The 6,021-nt window shown below is 37.9% G+C and overlaps 1 pseudogene; it reads right to left on the reverse strand.

Annotated features, from left to right (window-relative positions):
* The window catches only part of LOC147171858 (uncharacterized), a 28,459-nt pseudogene extending 25,289 nt beyond the window's left edge, over positions 1–3,170 (reverse strand).
* Between the last annotated feature and the right edge of the window lie 2,851 nt (positions 3,171–6,021).

Consider the following 6,021-nt stretch of genomic DNA (forward strand, 5'->3'; position numbering starts at 1 on the left):
TGCTCACCCCCTCACCAGCACCATCACAAGGGGAAAGATGCGCTCTTCAACTCATTTTACAACTTGAAGGTACATTTTAACACTCCCATTTACAAGTAAAGCAATGAGAAAGTGTGAGTTTTAGCAACACTTGACAAACTTCATTATGCCTCCTGTTATGTGCGATATTGCTTTAAATGTATCATCCACATTCTGAAGTCATTTAAAGAGCCTTGACCACAAAGATAACCAAGATACTTTTGATTAGTGTTCAAACTATTTGTGTATTTTTTGCAAACATAAAAATTAAAGCATAGTTTTGTCTAAGGAGTTATCACTGTGAGATTGGTTCTAATTTTTAATTTGCATTAAGGCTTACTGTGTGACATCGAATGATCACACGATATGGGTATGCAGTTTGATCCCCTCTCTACATGTGTGGAACATGATTGATGTGTCCACTGGCCAGTTTGATGGCACTAGGATGCTGAAACTATAATACCTGGATCCTAGCCTGCATGATGCCACTCACATTGACTGCAGCTGCGGGTTCAAAGTAAATAATAGGCATTAGTTCATCCGTTGACGAGTAACCTTACATTCTTCATAATGATCATTGAAAGGCACAATTTAAATCCCGTCAGGCCTCTCTCTCACTTTATTTAACTTTAACAGGTTCTTTGTCCCTTTCAATAGCTCCTCTGGGATTAAAATGGGGAACTAAGTCAGAGACTGTTAATTAATATTCTTCAACAACACATCTTGGACTGAACAAAAAAAAAAGGAAATATATTGCTATGCTTCAAAGTCAAAGTGTTTTTACTGGTAAGTATACAGTATTTCATATTTCATTTTATTCCAATGTTTCCCATTTTGTCTCCATGCCAGTAGTACCATTTGTGCATGCATGTGTATTGGCTCTTTCTGTCCAGTCAAGTAGGAAACAAAAATCGAGCTCAGAGTAAGGAGAAGTTTACCTTATGGAATTAATAAAGTACAATAAATATTATTATAGTATTCCAAGCAGATGTGAGCTGCATTTCGATGTCAACATCACTTAAGGGGAGTTAAAGTGCAAAATGAAATTATTGATGAAAAAATTAAATGTGTAGGCTATTAGTTGATGCAAATTACTCCGATTTAGTTCAGGTCAAGACAACACTTTCAATTACCTGAACATACACGGATACATCCAGAAGAATCGTAGTTGGCAGCTGCAAAAACTGTGCATAGACTTCCATCCGGATGCAGATCAGAGATGGTGAGCAGATAAAGATGGTGACAGCAATCTCTTATAAATGGCATCAAAAGTGGTTGGCTGGCTGATCAATAAAACCACAAATCAAGAAGTCTTTTTCTTTAGAAAAAAAAAAGAGAAAAAAACAAACAAACAAAAAACAAATCAAGAAGTCTCCAGTTTGAGAGGAGTGTTTGACTCGGCTGTTTCATGTTGGCGTCACAAAGAGAGACATTTTTGTGTATCTATTGTAAGAAAACGGGGAACATGCTTGCTTACAAACAATACAATACACCCAGAAGTGTAAGGTACACAATTACATTGAGACGTCTTTATTTATGGACTCTTGCATTCCTTATGTGGACTTAAACTGGGTTTAAAGTTAGCCTTTAGGCCCATTGGGGTTCTCTGGTCTCCCTTAAAAGAAGTCAAATTGATTTTCCAAGTAAAAGTTGCACCAAGAAATCCCTTTGCTTGAGGAGTGTGAACCTCGCAAGACAGACGGGAAAATTTAATGTTCCATCAAATGACAAAATGTGACTTTTTATTTCATTATTCTATTTATTCTGAGATGTCATAAGATGAAAACAAAGTAATTGGTCATTTTGAGGTGAAAAAAAATAAAATAAATCTTTGTTGTAAATCTGCATACCAGTTACGGCCATACATTATCATGAATAATGCATCCATATCTCATTGATAGCCACGGGTGGTTGGGATTAGATAAAGCGCCATAAATAAGCTTCAAAGCTCACTGTATGCCGTTTTGTTACACCTCACCATGGCGGTTTTGCTTTCATCACAAACGTAGCCTTGACTGGTGCGGCCCTTTTGTTGTGATTGCTGGTGTCGCCATTAGTGCTGGGTGGCACCGTCTGTACACACACACACCGTCATTTACCCAATTAACACGGGATTCACACTGGGAGTCAACAGAGAACAAAGCTTGGGGAAGAAGGCTTGCTTCTTACTAATGTTTGCCATAAGAATGACTGAACTAAAGTAAAGACATTAGCATTGGCCTGTGAAAGTTTTTTTTTTTATAAGATCTATTTGTACATGATGAATTGACATCAGTCAAATAGAAGCAGCAGCTTCATCTTTTTTTGTCTGTTAAATGTATTCAACCACATGCACAAAATTTATAAATGGTTGTTTCTGTAAAAAATGTTGTAAAGTATTTCCACACGCTTGTAGTAAATTACGGCTGTATGCCTTCGATGAGTGTTACGACACAGTGTTCCTTGGTGTGTTGTATGAATAAAGCCAGCTTGACTTTTCTTTTTGACGTGTTGGCTTACATATCGAAGTTTTTATTGAAATTACATATTTTCTATCAACATTTTACAATGCTATCCCGAAAGTATATTTAATCGCTAATTTAGGATGTTAAGAAACCGCTAGTTAATTACGTCGTCATTGTATGATACGCCTCAAGTCTCTGACGTTATTGGCTAGCAGCTAGAATTGGCATTAGTGCCTGGCTGGTACGGTGGCCCTGAAGTGCAAAAAAGGGCTGGCAACAGTAATTAGTGACACGTACCTGGCTTTCTTTCTTTACTTTTTCTTAATTTTTCAATATCCTGAGCATAGGCTTCTTTGTAATTCACTCTCCATGTTTAAAGCAAGGGAATGTGCTTTAAATTGCACTTTGTCTTTTTCATTATTAAAAATCCAAAATGACCAAATTAGATATTTTGAGTTGATTTTTTATTATTGGTATTTAATGGGAAAAAGTGTTTTATAAAAAAAAAATCTATTTATCTCATTTTCTGATCCATAAAATGATTTGATCTGTGACTCAAATCCGTGATCCAATCTGAACGGTGACTTTTGTGATCCTTTGCTGTCACTGTCAGTACTTCATCTCGCCTGTCCTGTTTGTGGGGGTGCTAATACCCTGAATGGTGGTAAAGCAGGCAGAAGCAGTGGCGAAGAACTGGTGTCGAGACATTATTGGTGAAGAACATTCGGCAAGTTTTCACTGTCACTCACATACTGAATATCGTGATATATCGTAGAGAAAATTTCTGCCAATATATCGAATATCGTGTATCATGATATTATCGTTATCTTGGGCCACATATCATCACAGTATTGAATCATGAGTTACCCGTATCGTCCGACCCCTAGTTACTACCCACCTCAAAGCCCAACCTAGTAAGGTTGACTGTACTATTCTCATCTACAACCAGTATGGGTTCATTGGGTTCAATTCTTAGGGTTCTATTTTCGTAGGCTGGTGCTGGTTCGTAGACACCCTTGGCATTTATCAGCGCATCGCCAATTTGGTCACAAAAAGGAGACTAGATTTTAGACTCAGTAAAACCAGGTCTAACTAGTAGCGCAGGTGGTGCAGTGCGATTGCTCGAGGCGCAGGCAGACAGATTCGGCATTCCATGGAAGTGTATGGTGGATTTCATTCATAAATATGACAACACCCCCTGACTGCGCAGCACAATTAGTAGGGGTCAGGAGGTGTTCAGGGGGCTGGTTCACACAAGGATGGCCGTCGGTGCAAGGCGGTCTCCAATTGGCCACATCACATGCACAGCCGACTGCATTATCCACAAGGGGAGATCTTGCTGTTTACCAGCCAATGTCATGCATGGACCCCAGCGAATCTTTTTCTTTTTCCGCAATGTCAAACCCGGCGCCCTACGATTGGTTGGGAAAACTATTTGTTCCATTCAACAAAAGTGCACAACGGCACAGATGCTCCATTATGCCCAATTCTACCGGTGCAAAGTCTACGAACATATCAAAGAAAGAAAACCACTCATGCGCACAGTTAGACGGTGGTTTGTGCTAGACTTGTGCCATTATTTTAGGACTGGTGGGCATTCCATCAGGCCGTCATTCGTCAATTGTCAGCATAATGACCGTCAGTCAGTGACGGACCAAGAGGTCTGTCGGTAACTGACCCAATTACACTGAGGGATGAAAACCCACTTCCATCCATGTTTAGTCCATTTTTTTAAGTTACGTATACATATACATAAACCTTTAAATAACTAAAATAATTCATAAGATATTCTAATAAAGTAATGCCTATTTACTTTACAGATTTATACATTTATAACATGAGATTTGGTCTGCTTTCCTAGTGTCAACTTTTGTTTGTCATATTCTTACCATTGTTTGTAAGTATTGCCTATTAAAAGTGTTGGTATGCGCTATCCTTACCATTACATGTATTGTTTCCTTTGTTACCAATGTTTGTAGAAAATGTACTGATGTAATGCAATTAACAATTCTTTACCTGTGGCAACACTCATGCGTAAATATTTTTGTTACATTGTGTCAATGATAATTGCCTAATCAGTTTTGAAACAAAAAGTTGCAAAGTTGACGGAAGTGGTGAGTGCTTCTATGTTTTACATTGAATGTGTAAAAAACGGGTGGGATTAAATAAGTTTTCTTCTTCCCACTCCCTTTCAGGCATTTTGTTTCAAGATTTAACATGTACTTTTCTTCTCGTTTTTGTTACCGATGTCAATTGGGATATGTTGCCTGAAATAAACACAAAATGAATGAAAAAAAAAGAAGTTTCTATCAGACGGACAGTCCGTCGTTCCTGACGGAACGCCCGTAGCCCACCTCTGATAAACAGTGTAGAAATAGATATATGGATTGTATATGGATATATGGATCACTGGTTTGGTGAAAAAGCACAGACGTTTTATTATTATTACTGTTCGTAATCTCTAATGTGTATTTAATTTAATTTAAGTTAAATGTTAAATGCTGTTGCACTGCACTTGACCACTCCTCAGATCCACCCAACGCCACACTTTTTGGCTAACCAAAATGTGGTCACTCTACACAAAACAGTTTTGACAAGCACAAAGGTCCGTCATGAGGTAAAGTAATACATTACACTTCTATGTACATTACATCATGTACAGAGAAGTGAGCATGTGCTATTTACTAAAACTGCATGTTACAACACATACACATTTTCACACATATTAATTACATGTGGCTGGATGTTACATCAGCAGCCAATTATCACCTGAGGAGAGTCAGTTAGCCTCAGTTGGTCATGAGCCCTTTGTTTCTTTGCATGCCTCCTCCGAAACCCATTGACTCCAAGCAAATTGGATGAGGCCAGGGAAACATATTACCACCTAAACACACAGTGGCAACAAATATGCGATGACAGTAATAATCGAAGTAATCTCGCTGGAAGAATGAGGAATGCACGACGCATCCCGGACAGAGAGTTGTAGAACATTCAGAGGAGAGTGGAGGGGTGAGAGAGGAAAATGACTGATGTGTTTAAACTTTAATTGTCCACCAAAGTGATGAAACAATTTTGTATTATAGTCTGTGACGGTTGTACTGGAGTTGAAGTGGTTTCAATTTCTAACAAGTGAAGAAAAAAAGTACAACCTTTGTGTCGTTGTTTTGCAGTAGCAGTAATAATTTGTGTTGGTGTGTTTGAAGCAACACCGCTGTCAAGTGGGGGGGGGGGGGGGGGGGCTGATGGGGGGTTGTCCATACATTAAAATTTTCAAAAACATAAATTACAACATTAACTTTTTACTAGTTTGTTATATATACTTGTGAAGTCAAACCAGTGGTCTCAAACATTCTTTGAATTTTATAGAGAATGATAGAGATTCAAATAAAAATGAACAGTTAAAGTATATTAACGTAATATTACGTTTATTTGATATGAATAAAAGTAGAAATTAAAATTATACAAATAAAAAACGGAGAGAATGTAGAAAGTAAATAAATCTTGTAAGATTATTTTCAGATTGACAGGAGCAGACCACCTGAGCATTTAAGGAGTGGCA

Source organism: Leptonotus elevatus, chromosome 6 (genome assembly GCF_054856555.1).
Source record: "Leptonotus elevatus isolate MCC_2025b chromosome 6, RoL_Lele_1.0, whole genome shotgun sequence".
Taxonomy (NCBI): Eukaryota; Metazoa; Chordata; class Actinopteri; order Syngnathiformes; family Syngnathidae; genus Leptonotus; species Leptonotus elevatus.